Genomic DNA, 20,017 nt, shown 5'->3' on the forward strand with positions numbered 1-20,017 from the left:
GTGGCTCAGTTGGTTAAGCATCTGCCTTCAGCTCAGGTCATGATCCCAGGGTCCTGGAATCGAGTCCTGCATCAGTCTCCTTGCTCAGCAGGGAGCCTGCTTCCCTCTCTGCCTCTGTGTGCCACTGCCTGCTTCTGCGCTCGCTCGCTCTCTCTCTCTCTGACAAATTAATAAATAAAATCTTAAAAAAAAGAATATCAGAATCCCTTATCCACTAATATTATAAATGCAAATTGTTACAACCACTAGAATAGCTATTTGATGACATTTAATAATATTAAATATGCTTATACCCTCACAGTTCCACTACCAAGAGCTTCAAGTATTACAGTTTACACATGAGTATAGGAAGATATAACAGTATTATCAGAATGGGATTAAAACACAGTGGAAGTAGAGTAAATGAAAATATTGAGTATGAACAAATCTTTTGATTTGCAAAAAGAGGTATATTCAAAAACATGTTTTTTAGATTGGAGAAATAGCTTCATGTTTATATGCTGAGTGAAATGATCTAGTTGACAGGTATGAGATTCAAATGCTGATAATTAAGTAGATGTGGCAGTGAATGTCAATAAAAAGTCTATGGAAATAAAGTGTTGTGGAAATAAAGTGTTTTAGGAGATCATAGAATATCGTTATAGGCATAAAATCTCCTGACTACTAATCTCCAGCTCTACAACCCTTTAGACTTTGCAAGGCAATGTCTCTATAATAAGTAATAATGACAACATTCTTATACAGTATTTGAGCCTTTATTATTTGGCAAGACTTGTGCCCTGTTAAGACCTGTTATCTCAGGACACCTGGGTGGCTCAGTTGTTGAGCATCTGCCTTTGGCTTAGGTCATGATCCTAGGACCCTGGGATCAAGCCCCACATTGGACTCCCTGCTCTGCAGGAAGCCTGCTTCTCCCTCTCCTACTCCCCTGTTTGTGTTCCCTCTCTCACATCTCTCTCTCTGTCAAATAAATAAACAAAACAAACAAACAAAAAAGACCTGTTTTCTCTATTTTGGACATGCGGAGAATCCATTTTTGAGCAGCTGAGTGATTTGTCCCAGATCATCCAGCTAGGAAAACAAGTGTAAAATTTAAAGCAGCATCTACTAACTACAAAATTCAACTTAAACCACTGTCATACTACCCATATGTCTGTCTACATACCAGTTCTTCAATGTGCAACTACTACTCAAGTATTCTCCATATCTTCACATCTATATCTATATATATATGTGCTTTGCAATGTGGATTTCTCAACTGTATCGATTTTTTTTTGAGATCCCAAGCTCAAGATTCAAATTTTCTATTACATGCAGTAAGTTTTTTGACAACAAAACAAAGAGAAGGAATCTGATGTGAGATAGTTTTAATTGCTTCTTTTATGTTTCTAAATCCATCTTTATGCAAACTATACTTAGTCTGATGTTTTATCTTTGCAGTTATATGAGCCAAAATTATTTTTTCCCATAAAATTATTTGAATTGGACTTCTGACACTTTCACTGAAAAGGACCAGAGTAATCCATTTCCTCACCTTTAGTTAGGTTCAATCTTTTCATTCCTTATATTCTCAGATAAGACATTTAGGAAGCTCTTTATTATTAACTTTTTTTGGTATGGCTTTTCTAGTTTTTCCAACTGGAAGGTAAGGATTATGTCTTTTTCACTTCTGGAGCACCGCTTTTCTTGATATTATGCTTTCTAAATAATTACGGTAGAAAAATTGTTAATATAGTAAAAATTAATGAAAACGAATACAGAATTTGGCAGCAATACTGGTGCTTCAATAATTGATTTCTTCAAAGACTGATACACTATATTTTAATTTTTCCACTGGTATAATAGAAATTAAACAGTCCTAAAGTGTTAAAAGTATTAAAATGTTTAATTAGAGTCTACAATTTTTAGTGTATGTAGAATTGTATTGAGGGTTGTACATACGTGACTTTTCTATTTTTTTTTTAAGATTTTATTTATTTATTTGACAGACAGAGATCACAAGTAGGCAGAGAGGCAGGGAGGAAGCAGGCTCCCTGCTGAGCAGAGAGCCCGATGTAGGGCTCGATCCCAGGACCCTGGGATCATAATCTGAACCGAAGGCAGAGGCTTTAACCCACTGAGCCACCCAGGCGCCCCGGCTTTTCTATTTCTGCATGAAAATTTCTCTCTATGAGGAAAAGGTTTTCATATTTTATATTAGTACTTAATCTGAGTGGCATATTAGCTGCTAGAACCAGTAACCATACACAGAAATAATTTCCCAGTGTTTTAACCTACCAAAATATATTGCATTTCCATGTTATCCACAGTTTTAAACAACAGAAATACTTTTCCATTTACTCTTAAATTATATTTATTGTGGAAATATTTATGGTTATGCCAAAAATTGAATATGATTTTCTTCATAAATCAAACTTAATTTCTTTTAAACTGGAAACAAAGTTTTATTACCAAAGTGTTGCCACTTAATTGAATATTTCTCTACTTTGTACATAATTATTGTTATTCTCCTCAGGAAAGCCATTTCTTAACTTCTCATTTAGTGATGGCAAGTATTAAAATCCTGATTTTAACAGAATAGTTAAACGTAGTAAAAATGCCTCAGTGATTTAAGTTGAAAGCAGTACATTGGAACATGGCTCTTGTACCCTGTTATCAGGAATGTACAAATGTCTTTTTTATTAAAAAATGCAAGATAAATGATTTTCCAGCATGGCCAATGACAGCAGCAAACCATTATTTACTGTCGACTGAAACCAGTAACTTGTGATTATAGTGATTTTCTTACACATCAGCCAGCCTTTTCTTCAGTCATTTCCTTCAACTGACTTCTCTGAAGTTATTGGTGAGGAGTACTGCCCTGAGCTTCTTCTCATAGTTCATTAATAACGGTAAAGCCCAATTCTAGAAATCAGAACATGGCACCTGCCATTCCACCTATTCCAGGGTCCTCCTCTTTTTTGAGAATTTCTGTGACTACAATTTCTACTCTACTTAACAGAGTGGCTACTCCAGCAGCATCTAATAAAACAGTTCTTTCAACCACAGCTGGACCCATGATTCCTTTTTCCATCATATTCACGTATCTCCAAACATAGGGTCATAACTAATTTCTGAGGAACTTTACATAACTTTCTCAATTATCAGTGATCCTTTGATGCCTGCATTCTTAGCAATGACCACTGCAGGGATTTCAAGTGTTCTTTTAATCATTTCTATATTGATTTTTGATCTTCATTAGCTGGAGTTATTAAGTCCAAGGCTGGAATAGACTGGCTTAGAGCACAAACCCCTCCAAGAACTATGCCTTCTTCAACAGCAGCTCATATCATTGGGGACATCCCTGAATTTCTTTTCATCATTTCAACACCATTTATCCCACCAAACTGGGCATACCTACTGCATCTCAGATTTTTGCCAGATGATCATTTATTTTTCCTTTTCATTTTTAATGGTTGTGATATCTAAGTGCTTGATGATTTATTGAATATAGTTTTCAGTTTGAGCCTTCCCACATTTCCTTTCAAGAGCATGGCATCATCCTTGGTACAATGAATTCTCCAACTTTTCCTCAGTCATGAGGTTGAACATTTTCAAGATTTAGAGTCTATCTCTCTCCAAACATGGTACTACCAGTAGCAATAGCCATGTCTTTAATCTGGTTCTATTCTTACCAAAACCAAGAGCTTTGACCACTATAACCTGAAGACCAAATTTTAGTGTAATCAAAATTAACGTACTTAGACCTTCTCAATCAACATCTTCAGCAATTATGACCAAAGGCTTATGGTGAGCCTGGGCAATTTCAGAAACAGATACAATATTCTGGATGCTAGAAATTTTCTTTGCATTCAATTGAACATAGGCATCTTGGAATTCACATTTCTGACCTGATTTATTAAAGTATGGAGAAATATAACCTCAATCAAACTTCATGCCTTCAATAATTTCTAATTCCTCATGTAGTATTTGTCCATCCTTTGCTCTCTTAACACCCTTTGTTCTAGCCTCCTTCGTTGCATCAGAAATGATCTTGCCAATTCTTTTGTCTCCACTCGCAGAAATCATTGAAACCTGAGCAGTTTCTGTAGGGGTTGTCGCAAGTTTAGACTGCTTCTTAAGTTCAGCAATTACAACATCAAGAGATAATATCACACCTCTTCTGATTTCCACTGGATTAGCATCTTTGCTAATCCTCCCAAAGCCACCTTTGGCAATAGAGCGTGTCAGTACAATAGCAGTAGGGGTACCATCCTCAGCGTCTTCATTTATGTTATTGGCAACATCTTGAACAAGTTTAGCAACTTTTTTTAGCAATGTTTTTATATTTATCCTTTAAGTCAATGGATTTTGCAACAGTCACACCATCTTTTGTTACTTTAGGACTTCCACAGCTCTGTGCAATAATGGTTTCTTTTCCCTTTGGCCCATAGTATGGCGTAACATGGAGTAAAAGGTATACACTCTGAAGCATCAGGAGTTGGAAATCTGCACCAAATTTTATATCCTTAGTATATGCCCCAGTGAGATGAAGAACTCGTGCCTTGGACACTGGCCTTATCTGGCAAAGGTCTATGGGTAATAGTTTGTTATACATATAATAAAATGTCCATAGTGTGCAGGCAGCCACTCAACCCCTTTGTGGAGAGAAAAGGAAAACTTTATTTTTTACCTTGTTATTCATTTAATCCTGAGATATCCTCATTTAAATTTAAACATACGTAAAGAGAAGGCCCAGATGAGTAAAATTCATCTCATATTTATATTATAAACATTATTTCATGCCCTTAGAGTAGATACATTTGAACAGTTTTCTAATGAGTAAAATAGAATCAATATTTATAGTTGCAATTTAAGAGCTGATGAAGCCTACAAATAAAATATATAAGTTATATGTTAGGCATTATCCCTGATCTATCAAGATGTCAGTTTTTTTCCTACTGTCAGTTTTCTGAGAACTGAATTGAAACCATTAAAAAGTGGATCAAAAAGCCTCTGTGCACACAAAGCTTAAGATATAAACTCACTTAAATAATATTCATGGGGCACCTGGGTGGCTCAGTGGGTTAAAGCTTCTGCCTTCGGCTCGGGTCATGATCCCAGAGTCCTGGGATCAAGCCCCACCTCGGGCTTTCTGCTTGGCAGGGAGCCTGCTTCTCCGTCTCTCTCTGCCTGCCTCTCTGCCTACTTGTGATCTCTGTCAAATAAATAAATAAAATCTTAAAAAAAATAATAATATTCATTAAATTCACTTAATCAAGAGATCCTCTGAACTTACTTCAGTCTACTGCTTTTTAGTGTATGAGCAGTGTCCTTGTTCAACAACCTTAAGAAGCCCTCTGTATTTTATTTCAAACAATATAGTTATTAAGAATTAATTTTTTTAAAGATTTTATTTCTTTATTTGACAGACAGAGATCACAAGTAGGCAGAGAGGCAGGCAGAGAGAGAGAGAGAAGAGGAAGCAGGCTCCCTGTGGAGCAGACAGCCCGATGTGGGGCTTGATCCTAGGACCCTGGGATCATGACCTGGGCCGAAGGCAGAAGCTTCAACCCACTGAGCCACCCAGGCGCCCCAAGAATTAATTTTGTTTTAACAAGCTTTTCCTAAGGCAGAAAGACATGCAATGTTTAAAAAAAAAAAAAAAAAAGGTTTAAAATGGCTTTATTTACCTTTTGTTATAGTAAAACTTAGTTTCCTAAATAATTGTTGGGTAAATGTTGTATATTTTTCTAATACTTATCTAATCAGTGACATTAAAGCCTGTTTCCTAAAGTTCAAAGTGTCAATATTTTATAAATCTGTTAATAAATGTGAATATTTGTATGTGTATGTATAAATTATATGTATGTGTATTTTAAGAAACATCAAAATACTTCTCCCATAATTTAGATTTTGTTTCTTTTTCTCAAATCATATGTAATCCTAAAAGGAAGACAGGGGTATTTTTGTTTTTGTTTGTTACCTCCCCCATGCTTAGATCCATGCCTTACACATGAAAGATTGATCAGAATATATGTTACATTGTATGAATAAAATATTACCCATTAAAGATTATCCTATACTGCCAATTTAAGTGAGTAAACAAACAAAAAAACACTTGCCTGAGAAATGCTCATTGCTGGGGCGCCTGGGTGATTCAGTGGATAAAAGCCTCTGCCTTAGGCTCAGGTCATGATCTCAGGTCCTGGAATCAAGCCCGGTATCCGGCTCTCTGCTCAGCAAAGAGCCTGCTTCCCTTCCTCTCTCTCTGCCTGCCTCTCTGCCTACTTGTGATCTGTCTGTCAAATAAATAAATAAAATCTTAAAAAAGAAAAAAGAAATGCTCATTGCTCATTCATACCTTTTTACCCTATGAAGTTGATTTTTGGGGTGGAATGTCGGTAGTGAGATAAAATCCATGCCCATCTCCCTGCTCAGTAGGGAGTCTGCTTCTCCCTCTCCCTTTACTCCTTCCCTGCTTGTCCTTGCTCTCTCTCTCTCACTCACTCTCTGTTTCAAATAAATTCTTTTTTTTTTTTCAAAGATTCTATTCATTTATTTGACACAGAGAGATCACAAGCAGACAGAGAGGCAGGCAGAGAGAGAGAGGGAAGCAGGCTCCCTGCTGAGCAGAGAGCCCGATGCGGGACTTGATCCCAGGACCCTGAGATCATGACCTGAGCCGAAGGCAGCGGCTTAACCCACTGAACCACCCAGGCGCCCTCAAATAAATTCTTAAAAAAAAAAAAAAAAAAATCCATGCCCATCTCTTCATTCAACTGTGGGCCAGAAGAACCCTCAGCTTTTGCAGCAAATTGGCCAACAACAGGAACAGTTCATCCAGTAGCTAAATGAGATCCCTGGGGAACTGGCAGACATCTCAGATGTGGAAGGTGAGATAGATCCATAGGCAAGGAGGCCCTACAGATCAACTACATTTAGGTGAAGCCACAGTAGAAGGAAGTTATAAGGTGGTTGAAGGCCCTGGGCTTCTCAGAAAACCTGGTGATCCAGGCCTACTTCTCGGGAGTGGGGCGGGGGGGGGGGGTTGCGGTGAGGGGTTAGAGAATTTGGCTTTCAACTTCCTCCTGAGTCAGAACTCTGATAGCGAGTGGTACTGGGAAGCCAGGCTACCTACCGGTCTACCCTTCCCCAACTCTATAAAAAACATATATATATATATATATATAATAAACACACACACACACACACACACACACACACACACACACACATGTTTATTTAAGAAGTGAAAGAAAATAAACCTTAAAACAAAAACACTCCAACTTCCCATCTTTCTGAAGTAGCCCTATTCCCATCTTGGCCTGAGACCAGGGCCAGAGAGCTGTCTCCCATCTCTTGCCCCAGCCCAGCCACCTCAAAGGAGCTGGCAGAATCATAGGTGACAGATGAGCTCCTCTTGGTCTCTGTCCCTGCTCTCTGCAGCCAGGAGAGGTGGGTGCTTTCTCCCTCCTCCCTCAAAAAGCCTCTGACACCTTCCTGGTGCTCTTGCAGGGTAAAAGAAAGCTGGGGAGCTCCAGACTTTAATCCTTCATTATAGTGGCCCAAATTTTTCCTTCTGGAGTGAGCATTTGGTGACCAAAGCCCCCTCGACCTTGACCTCCAGTTTGCATCCCCTGCTGGGTTGAAGGGGATCTGGTTTGTCCTGCCTGGGGAGGTAAGATCAGAGCCACTCTGGAGGTTGAAGTACCCCCCAAACCAGAATTGTGTCCCTAAGGTTTTGAAGTGACTAAAGCTGTAAAAGCCAAAAAACACCAAAAAAGAAACAAACAAAAGGTGAAGGAGTCAGCTCCCCCATGGTAGGTTGCCGCGGGCTGAGCCAAAAATGGAGAGTAATGCCCTACAGCTGCTCTTCAAGGAAAAGGTCCCAGAAACAGGCAATTATGGTCTCCTGGGACAAATTCTAGACACTTCACAGCTGCTGGAGCAGATGTCCCCGAGGACGTGCAGTTGGGACGGCACTAGCGTTGCTGCTGCTTGGACCTTGGCAGACCTCAACTTGGGGCCCCAGGCAGGGTTCTGCGCCCGGAAGCCCCCAACCTCTCCCAGCGGCCCCAGCTCTGGGCTCCAGGTGGCTTACGGCTTTGCACCCTACGCATGCGCAGTTCATCTCGTCTTCCCACATCAGGCGCTGCGGTTTGGGACGCAAGCTTCCTTGCAGGACCTCTCGGGCGATGAGCGCTGCACTGTGAGTCTGATGGTGGGATATTGTGTGGAGGGGTGGGGGTCGGCGACAGGAGGATTGGTGTTGCCTGACAGGTGGCTTGAGCCAGACTCGTCACAAAGCAACCTGGAAGGAGCGGCCTCAGCACCACAGGGCAAACAGACGGTTCTCGTCTCAGGACTCTGCCCATCCTGCAGAACTCCTAGTATCCCCGAGCTTTTTCTGGGAAGACTTGAGGCCGTAGGGACTTGGGCCTGATTTTGCCCTTTTCTTAGCTGCCTTCCAGGCCCAGGGCACCCCTGTTCCAGGTTACTTGCTCTACGCTGCTGCCCACAGCACACCCTGCAGGCTCCAACTGTGCCCTGTTTGCCTTCCTGGGAAACCTCACGCTCTACCACCCACGGGCACCAGGCTTTTGGCCCAGCAGATTAATTCAAACTAGAGAAAATGGCATTCATTACCATGAGTGGATGAATGACGCCATCTATCTCATGTCCGGAAACAAATGAGTTGGAATTAAAAAGCCTTTTAGATTTTCGTAGTTCAAAGGATCATTCTGACTCTTAATTAAAAGGCATGAAGAAAGAAAATGGGAAGGTCAGTGAAGAAGGGAAACCAAGGAGAGGAACTCCTAGGGGTAGAATAAAGTTTCCTTCTGCTTTGATCTCTATAACCTGTGGTCTAGATCTAATTTTACGGTAGGGCACAGGGTAAGGAAGAATTATTGCATTTTCCTTCACCACGTCATAGATGGACTGTGGCAAACAAGTAGGTTGGTTATCTAGCCGTGACTATGTTTTCCAAACAAATCTACCAATTTAGAAATAGTAGAAGTTTCTGCTGTTGTATTGACTAATTAAGCAGCAACTCCCAGAGACATTCTTTCAAACTTTTGAAAAAGAAATTGCTCTGGAAAACTATTGTGTATCATCATGTTCTAGGAGCTACAGGAAATAAGAATGGAAGCCAAATAGCAGCATATAGGATGTAATAACGCAGGAACACATATGCAGCAAATCATTTTCACCGAATTAACCAAGGAAATTGACCTTTACTGCTTTACTGGGGGCAGGAGTGGAGGGAGTAGATAATGCATTAGAACCAATACCACATAGCTATTATGTGGAATGGGTCTTGAGTCATTTTATTTTTCTGTTAAATAAAATAGTAACCACAGGATGGTGGGAGACTTTGGGCTGTCTAGGCTACAGGTATTTACATTACATATGTCTCCTGGTAGAATAAAAATACCTTATCATTTTATCTCCCACCATTCCTTTAACATCTGTTCGGTGTGAGTCACTTCCTGTTGTCCATGTGAAAATTCAAGCAAGTGTATGACCTTCATGGTTATAAAAATGTGTCGTTCAGATCTGTTACTGTGGCCAGCAGCTTAATTTTCTAGTGGTTGCCAGCTGTAGTCCTTTTGAATCCACCGCTGAAATCCATCGGCTGCTCATAGCCAATGACTTCACACAACAGGTATCTTATCCTTGTGCAAGATATAGGACTCCCCTAATGGGTGACTTTGACTCAAAGATTTTTCCATCGGCCTGGAAAAAATTTTCTTAGAGATGTTCTGAGACACTTCACCCCAGCCCCTTTTAGGAAGACAGGCCTTGCTTTCAAGTCTGAAGCCTCTCCCAGCCTTCTCTGGCTCCAGGCCTACTTCTTTATAGAAATTTGTCCAAATATATGTATAATCTTGGTGTCCACTTCCTTGAATACCCAAACAATGTCTTTCCTAATAATTACAAACATAATCTCAGTTAAGAAATTGGAATTTGGGGTACCAATTATTAGTGCAAGCTCAGAACCCATTTTAATGGCAAACTTCCTCTCAAGTAGCTCAAGCCTTACTTGGAATAAAGGCTAAGGCTCCACTGTTGTCTCTGTCTCCTTAGGTTGCTTCTCATTTTTCTTCTCTTGTTCTCTAATCTTTTTTTTTTTTTTTTTTTAAGACCGTATTTATTTATTTGAGACAAAGTGAAGTTACGGAGGTTGGGGGGAGGTGATGGTTGCTGAGCCAAAGGCAGACAGTTAACCAACTGAGCCACCCAGGTGCCCCTGTTCTCTAATTTTATTAGCCAGTTTCTGCCAAGGGCATATGGAAAAGAAATGGTAAAAGAATAGGAAAGGAGCAGGAAAAGATTTTCCACAGGAAGCTCGATCTCACTCTCTGGGTATGACAGATACTTAAAGCTGACTGTATTAACTTCTTCCAGACATTGAAAGGTTCTCTTTAGGCTCCTTTGTCTACAATTTCTTTGACCTAGACAGATGCAGTTTATCCCAGTCTTTAGAAATTGGCGTCATCCCAATTCCTTTCTGCTGGAATTTCTCCATCCTTTAATAGACACGCGCTGTGATAATGTGATTTAAAGTAAGAAATACATATGTGGTCTTTGTTCCCATTTCTGGTACCCATTTCTGGTACAGAGCTCCTAAAACCATTGGAATTTCCTAAGTGATAAGAGCAATAAAGTTGTCTCAGTATTCAAAACCTCTTTCAACTACATCTGAGTTTGTGTTAATGAGTTATGTTAATACTAAGAGGGAACGCTAAGGTTGAGAGGGTCCTAACCATGTCATTAGAGTGTTGGAAATTGCAGTCCTACCCAGGAGGGTAGAGGGGCTGGAGTTTGATGCAGTTAATGTCAATGATTAATTAATCGTGTCTATGTAACAAAGCCTCCATAAAAAACGCAAACAATGGGGTTTAGATCGCTTGGTTGGTAAACACACAGAGATCCAGGGGGAAAGTGCTCCCAGAGAGCAAGGAAGCTCTATGCCCCTTTTCACATACCTTGTCCTACACATCTCTTCCATCTGGCTGCTCCTAAATTTTATTCTTTTACAATAAATTGGTAATCTGGGGCACCTGGGTGGCTTAGTGGGTTAAGCCTCTGCCTTTGGCTTAGGTCATGATCTCAAGGTCCTGGGATCGAGCCCTGCATTGGGCTCTCTGCTCAGCGGGGAACCTGCTTCCTCCTCTCTCTGCCTGCCTCTCTGTCTACTTGTGATCTCTCTCTCTGTCAAATAAAATAAAAATTGTTAAAAAAATTGATAATCTACCAAGTAAAATGTTTCTCTGAGTTTTATGAGTCACTCTGCAAATTAATCAAACCTGAGGAGGGGGTGATGAGAACTCCTGCTTTATACACACACTGTTTCTTGTGCAGCTGAATCGGGTTTAGAGGAAATACTGGCCTAAGGCTTGTCCTGATGAATGCCAGAAATGCAGGCCTGTCCTAATGCAGCCATCTCTCTCAGGCTGCTACAGCCCACTTGAGCTTTTGCCAGCCTGAGTCAAGGACAGGTTCTCTCTGTCTTCCTCTGCAGAGTTACAGGGAAATCATTTCAACCATCCCTCTGAATTTGAGGTAAAGAGGCGGCAGACTCTATTCTTTGTGAAGCTCACAGATTGGAAGAGCTCTTATCAAAGGGTTCTTATCAATAGATCTTTCTTCCCCATCAGCCTATTTTCTATCTGCATCAAACTTAGGGAATCTAATAGTTATGGAAATAGTTCTTAGTTTCTTTGAAAATTTCCAGAAGGTGATTTTTTTCCCCTCACCTTCGAATTTAATATTGATCGTAGTTCTTTGTATGCACTTACAATAAATACACAATTATATTACTTGCAAATGATTAAAACTCACCCGGAAATAGAGGATGAGCAGCAGATTAAAGACCTAGTACTTGGAGTTTCTTTCTTCTGTCATATTCATAGAAAATTGCTTGAATGACTTAGCAATATTTTGGTGTTAGGTAAGTAGGCTTTAGAAATAAATGCACCGTGACAAGTAAATACCTGAGTCAAATAGTTTTTAAAATGTAATTGGATTATTATATTCCCATTGAAATGCATATTTTACCCATGCTAGTTAATCATAATTAAAATTACATTTAATAATTTGGGAGTTTCATAAGCAGAGTATTTTGGGGTTATTTGTATCCCAGTAGGTATTTGGATATTAATTAAGAAAAAAGACAAAATGAGAGGAAAATAAAATTAAGTTGATTTAAAGGAAAAGATAATTAAGTAAGATGGTGATAATGGTTGCCAATTATTAATAATAACATGGGAATTCCTATACCTCAAGGAGTAATCCTTTTGCAGTTCTGAATAAAATGTTTTGAATAAAACTGCTAAGTAAATTTTTAAGATTTTTAATCTCTCTTTTCATGTTTTGCTATCATTTAAGACTTGTAAATGTTACGATATATGGGCATATGTTTGCTTGAGGAATTCTGAAGTACAAACCCCTACTCACTTCTGTATTCAATTGTTTTATAATGAGGAAAAAAATTGAAATGCAGTATTTCCCGGGTTACGTTTATATGTAAAAGTTGTATTCTGAACACATGCGGAAACCTTCAAATTATTGCTTGAAAATCCTATGCACTCTAAGGTTACATGTTCTAGAAGCACTGTACAGAATGCACATTTGGCACAGTGAACTCAGCACAAGATTATTGTTTGAAAATATTTCGTTTTGTTTTTTTTTTTTATTGTACTTGAGAGACTAGACAAGTATTTTTCCAGTATGTAGCTCTATCATGCTACTCAACCTGGTCTTCTCATCTATTGAAGTTAAACTCAGTTTTTCATAGTTCTCATTATCCAACTGAAACAGGTTATTGACTTAGTAACATTTACTCAGTAAACGTACTTAGTAACATTTACAGTCTATAAGGCTTCTTTCCAAAACTACACATCTTTTACATTAATTAATTATACATATTCTTACTGAACATTTTTTTATGTTCTTCCTCTGGGTAATCAATGGTCAATGTATCAACTCTTTTCTTAATGGAGTTTTTATGTGATCAGTAAAAGAAATTGTCCAGTGCATCACTAATTTTAAAAAAGTGGGATAATTGGTATACTGGGAATAGGCCCCAACACTTAGAAGAGTACATGAGAGGAGTGAGGATTCTCTGCTATTTTTTTTTTTAAGATTTTATTTATTTATTTGACAGAGAGAGATCACAAGCAGGCAGAGAGGCAGGCAGAGAGAGAGGAGGAAGCAGGCTCCCTGCTGAGCAGAGAGCCCCATGCGGGGCTCGATCCCAGGACCCTGAGATCATGACCCGAGCCGAAGGCAGCGGCTTAACTCACTGAGCCACCCAGGTGCCCCTTCTCTGCTATTTTTATATGTGAAGAATATAGATGAGAAAGTGTATATGATAGTAGGTACTTACTGATCTGAGGACAATTTCCCCTCAGATATATTACCTTTAAATAACAATCAGATTTTGTTTCATTGATATGTATTTTGATTTGTGAGCTTATTTAGGGACTTATGTCCTTAAGTAAACTAAAAAATTATTTCATTTATAGTGCTCCTTCAGTATAATGACGACAATGTGATGTGTTTTTGATAGGACCCATTGGTATAAGGACAGTCAAATTGAGCAATTGAATAAAATAAATATAAGTATGCTTATCTTAAATGCTAGCAAGTAAAATATAAAAAAGCTTACAGGGAGAAGGGTGTCTGGGGAATGTAATTTAAACAAACACATAAAGAGGCAGTATAAAGTAGTGTTTAAGTGTTCAGGCTCTGGAGACATTCTAAACCTTCAAATCCTATCCCTGTACTTGCTAGCTTTTTGACTTTAGAGAAGTATTTTATATTCCAGTCATCTTGGTCCTTTTCTGTGAAATGGAGACGATAATAGGTTGAACCACATGAAATTATTATGGTTGGCTATTTTTTTTAATAGCTTTACTGAGGTATAAGTGATTTACAATAAACTACACATATTTAAAGTATACAATTTAATGACTTTTCCTTAATACATATATGTATAAGAATCCATTGCGATAATCAAGATACACATAATCAAGATATACAGAATCAGAAAGTTTTCTTGTGCCTCTTTAAAATCCATATCTCCTTACCTCCCATCTCTAGGAAGCACTGGTTTGCTCTCTGTCTTTATGGATTAGTTTGCCTTGTCAAGATTTTTTTTTTTTTTTTAATGAATGGAATCTTTGTAGTATGTACCCTTTTAGTCTGACTCTCATTCAGTATAATTATTTTGGGATTCATTCATGTTTTTGCATGATCAAGAATAATTGCTGGCTAAGTATTTCATTGTATAGATAGTCCATAACTGGTTTATTCATTCAACGATTGGTTGATACTTGGATTGCCTTCTGTCTTAGGTGATTATATACAGTTGTTATAAACCTTTGCCTACAGAAAACAGGGAAAAATAGTTGTTCTTTGAAATAATCAATACAATTAGGAAATAGAGAAGACACAAATCTCTAATGTCAAGAATGACACAGATGACATTACTCTAAATCCTATACACAAAATAAGAATAATAAGAGAATATTATTAACACCTGCCTCCTAAGAAATTGGTAAATTAAAATACAGTGGAAAAATTTCTTGAAAGACAAAAATTACCAAAGCTCACTCAAGAAAAAATGAGGGGCACTTTGGTGACTCAGTGGGTTAAGCCTCTGCCTTGGGCTCCAGTCATGATCTCAGGGTCCTGGGATGGAGCCCAAAATCAGGCTTTCTGCTCAGCAGGGAGCCTGCTTCCCCACACCCCGACCCCCGACCTGCTGCTCTGGGTACTTGTGATCTCTTTCTCTCTCTCTGTCAAATAAATAAATAAAATCTTAAAAAAAAAAAGAAAAAATGAGTAATATGAGTAGCATATATCTCTTGATGAAATTGCTTTCACAGCAATGAAAACGAAACTTTTTATAAAAAAGAACTTTATCCTTAGATGGTTTCATAAATGCTTATACCAGGTAATTGTTAAATAATAACAGTACTCCATAAATACTTATAGAAAACTGGGGAGGAAAACATACTGTGAATTGTATTTTATGAGACTAGTATTACTCTGAAATCCTAACTAAATGAAGACATTACAAGACAGAAGACTGGGTAAGAACAAAATTTTTTACAGACCTAGACACAAAAGGTTTTTACAAAAAGCCTATCAAATCCAGTAATATATTTAAAGACTAATACATCACAAGTGAGGATTATCCTGCTAAAGCAAAAATTATTTCAATATTAAAAATCAGTGTAATTCACTGTACCACAGACTTTAGAAGAAAAACATTATAATTGCCTTGGTAGAAAGATAAAAAGCATTTGGCAAAACTTAACCTCCTTTCAGGATAAAAACTCTCAACCTGATAAAGTGTATCTGTGTAAAACCCATAGCTAACATCAAACTCAGTGGTAAAAGACTGCATATCTTCCCTTGACATTGAGAATGAGACATGGATATCTACTCTAACCATTTCTATTCAACATTTTACTGAAGGTCTTAGAAAATGTGATATGTTAAAAAAAAAAAAGAAAGAAGGAAAAGAAATACATATTAGAAAGGTAGGATTAAAAATTTTTTATTTTCAGGCCACCTGAGTACTAAGTACTACATCTATCAGAAGGGTACCATTTGACAGTTGTAGACTCCCCAAAGAGCAAGTCTCTTGTTTTATCTTTATAATAATACAATGTAATTCAAAGGTTATGGTGATTAATTGACATGTTTGAATATGTTAATATACATATGACATTTATCATTGTGTCTTTTTGGGAGGAAGTTATCTGCAGCCATTATCTAATGCTTTTTGTAGTGCATAAAGTTGTTTGTTATCAGCAAAACTTAGAAACAGCAATACAATGCAATTTAAAATTGAAAAAAGATAGAAATAATGAGTAGACACATAAATATCAGAACTGAAATGTTGTAGCAGGTAGTGTTAGCTTAAAAAAAAAAATGACATCTGAGAGATGAGTAAAAACTTTCGTTCTGAGTTTCCTAGCAGTTAATACTAAAAAGTAAACACCTAATATCATCACATGTTTATTAATATCTATACCATCTAAAAACATTTTTTATTTTTTTGTTTTTTATTATTTTTTAAAGATTTTATTTATTTGACAGAGAAAGATCACAGATAGGCAGAGAGGCAGGAAGAAAGAGAGAGAGAAGCAGGCTCCCTGTTGAGCAAAGAGCCCAATGTGGGGCTCAATCTTAGGACCCTGGGATCATGACCTGAGCCGAAGGCAGCAGCTTAACCCACTGAGCCACCCAGGTGCCCTAAAAACATTTTTAAAAAACAGATTAAGATGTTAATGAAAAACACAACCATTTTTGTTACTGTGACCAGATATAATATGTCTAGGCTCTCTTATTAAGGACAAATTGCAACTTAGCAAACACAACCCAAGCATTTCTTAATAATAAATAAAATGACAAAATTTTAAGTATATTATATGATATTTATATGGTTTTTCCATTTTACAAAGTGAATCTCCACTATTTCTGCATTGAGTGATAATGTATCCTGAGCAATAATGAGTAGTAATGATGTCAATAATTATAATTCAGATAGTGTTATGTACTAGGCATATATACCTTCCATATTTTAATTCATTTACTATGTATGATCATATCATGAGGTCATTATTATTGCCTGTAGTTTAAAAAATAAATTGATGCACAGAGAGGTTGAGTGGTTTGGTTAAGGTCACACAGTTTGCAGATAGCAGAGAGAGAATTCAAAGGCCAGGTTGTTTATAGTTCCAAAGGCCACCATCTATCTTTACTGCCTGACCTTTCCTTTTTTGTGATTTTTTTTTAAGATTTTATTTATTGATTTGACAGAGGGAGATCACAAGTAGACAGAGAGGCAGGCAGAGAGAGAGAGAGAGGGAGGGAGGGAAGCAGGCTCCCTGCTGAGCAGAGAGCCCGATGCGGGACTCGATCCCAGGACCCTGAGATCATGACCTGAGCCCAAGGCAGCAGCTTAACCCACTGAGCCACCCAGGCACCCCCCTTTTTTGTGATCTTGTAGGTACAATATAGAGCAATAGTTTTTGCGTTGTTGATGTGATTGCACGTCTCTAATATTCTCAAGTAGACTTACTTACCTGTTCTGATCATGCAGGATATGGAGAAACTTGCTTCTCTGAATTTTCTACCCTAAGTCCATGTAGGTAAAATTGATGAATCTGACGATTTGAGTCCGAGACAGTGTAATGTTAAGCACACAGAATCTTGAGCTAGACTTTCTAAATATATGTTCTTATTCAACTACTTACTAACTCAGTTACATTAGATGAAACACACAATCTCTCAAAACCTTATTTTCTTCACTTCCAATTTTTGAAATAATAATAACAACTATCACAAGAGATTTACATGAATCAAGAGACAAGATAATTGGGTAAATGTTAGTTGGGATCAGTAGAGGGATGGGGTTGCTGCTTAACTTTACTGGAGATAAATAAATAGAAAAAAAAAACATAAAAGTAATTCCTGTTCTCTTTCTTGTATTATTTCCCTTGTATTTAAGGGAAATTAATTTTTTGCATCTTTGTTTACAGTAAGAATTAAATTATTTTAAAATACTAATATTTTGTTTTTCAGTTTTCTCCTTTACCAAGTGATTCCTAAAATATATGCAATGGGACATTTTTATGTAAGATTATCCATTTTATCAATGCATTGATAACATCAGAAACAATGGAAAAATGTAGCAATTACTTACGAATAGCACTTAATATGCTTTATTGTGTTTTACCTGTCATAAGACAGTCACCCTAACTAGAACAATTGTTACAAATAAATGCCATTAGATATAACAGGTAGAATTTAGAACTGCGTCTGGAACCTAACTGTTAGGCAAGGAGTAGTTTGTAGTAGTAGCAATAGTAGAACAGCAATAGTGACAGTTGTTTCGTTGGACTGCAGGGGGCATTAAAGATAAGATTATGGTTTGTCTCCCTCCCGATGCCATCTTGTTTCATTTTTTCCTTCCCTGACAATTCACAGACCTGTACCCCTGGGGCTAATAATACATTTTATGTTAATAATTAAAAAAAAAAAAAAGAACAATGCAATTTACCCTGGAGTCTACAGTAGTAGCTCCTTGAAAACATTGGTTAAATGAATGGAGAATTTAGCTAATGAGTGGATGAAGGAATATTTAAACACATAAAAAATGGTAGACTACCGTTCTTCCATACATGCCAATTTGAAGAAAAGTAGAAATATAATCAGGTTCCATTTTCACCTAGTCTTCAAGAACATCATTTTTATGTCAATAAAAGTGGAAGCAGTACAAATAACAGCATCCATGTCCATGCATGAGGTTAGGGAAAATACAAAATAACTCAATATTGTCTTGTTAAAAGACTCAGAACTGGGAAGAGCTGGGAAAAGTTTAAAAAGTTATGAGAGAAAATAGATTCTGATTCATCCTGTTTGTGATACAGGGACTCAAAAAAGTAAAGGAAAAGAGTATCATTTTTTAAAGCAAAGTTTCATATCTATTCTGGTTATTAATTTTATGTTAGAAATGACCCTTAATTTCTTTATGAAGCTAGTGTTGCATGACCATTATTTAAATCAAGTTATCATTGACATGTGACTAATTCAGAATATATAGTGACTGCATTTGTATTTTCTCAGAATCTATATAGTAGAAAATGTACTATTTTTTCCCCTCTGTGGTCTTGAACAAATTATTCAAAGAACAGAAAGTATTTTAGTAGCATGTTTTTCAAGTGTTGTGTGTAACAAAACATTCTAATGTTATAAAAAGCATGTTGAAATAGTTCTTCTGAGGTACAATTGAGGACTATGATTTTTTTTAAAGAATTTATTTATGTATTTGACAGATAGAGACACAGCGAGAGAGGGAACACAAGCAGGGGGAGTGGGAGAGGGAGAAGCAGGCTTCCAGCTGAGCAGGGAGCCGATGCGGGGCTCCATCCCAGGGCTCAGGGATTACTACCTGAGCAGAAGGCAGACACTTAACGACTGAGCCACCCAAGCATCTGAGGATTACTCTGACTTCAAAAAAGTACCTTATCAGAGCACCTGGGGGGTGAAGTTCGTTAAGCACTGACTCTTGGTTTTAGCTCAGGTTCTGATCTCAGGGTCCTGATCTCAGGATCTCTGCCTCAAGTGGAGTCTGCTTCGGACTTTCACTCCCTCTCCTTCTGCCTCTCTGCCTGGCATGTTCTCTCTCTTTCTAAAATAAATAAACAAATCTCTCTCTCTCTCTTTTTTTTTAAAGGTACTTTATCTACTATTGTTTTTATATTACCAATGACACTATAATCAAACATTTGATAAAATATAACCTGAAATCTCTTCAATGATTTGCTTTGTAACACTAATGTCCAGATAATCCTGTAAAATTCATGTAAGGGCAATAAAATCTGGAAGGCCATTGTCAATGACTGAAAGTTCACAGAGGTAGTAATTTGTTATATTGCTGAGATAATCATAATGGGCACCTAGTGTTCATCTTTGGAGAAAACCTCTTCAAGGGTCAAAACATGGTCAGGTAATGGACTTTTGTATAAGGGCAAACCAATGAATAACTGTCTCTTAATATTTACAGATGGATACAAAATGATAGTTAAAAAGAAATCACGAACTCTATAATAACAGTCTCTCTACTAGTTTTTAGTAGAGACGTTGAAAGATGCCAGAACAGACACACTGAAGAGTCTAACAATTTTAAGTGCTTATTCTATAAATCACAGGAACTATTTTCTTTGCTGGAAACTAACTTAGGTAAAAAGGTACTATCATAAAAATCATACAGTTTTAGAAAGTTAATCAATATTGTGTAGAATCATTCAAGATAAGGCACCTGGGAGGGCAGATTCAAGGACATTGACACATTCTTAAAACTGTGTGTGCTTTCATGACCTAAATATGCTTTTTAAAAATATAACTAAAAATAGGTAAACAACAGGAGAGTCTGGTTGGCTCAGTCAGTGCAGCATGTAACTCTTGAACTTGGGATTATGTGTTCAAACCCCATATTGGATGTAGAGAT

The 20,017-nt window shown here is 37.6% G+C and overlaps 1 pseudogene; it reads right to left on the minus strand.

Moving 5' to 3' along the window:
- Positions 1–2,911: 2,911 nt before the first annotated feature.
- LOC116877555 lies at positions 2,912–4,597 on the minus strand (annotated as a pseudogene).
- Positions 4,598–20,017: the final 15,420 nt, after the last annotated feature.

Source organism: Lontra canadensis, unplaced genomic scaffold (assembly GCF_010015895.1).
Source record: "Lontra canadensis isolate GAN:19392208 unplaced genomic scaffold, GSC_riverotter_1.0 scaffold53, whole genome shotgun sequence".
NCBI classification, from domain to species: domain Eukaryota; kingdom Metazoa; phylum Chordata; class Mammalia; order Carnivora; family Mustelidae; genus Lontra; species Lontra canadensis.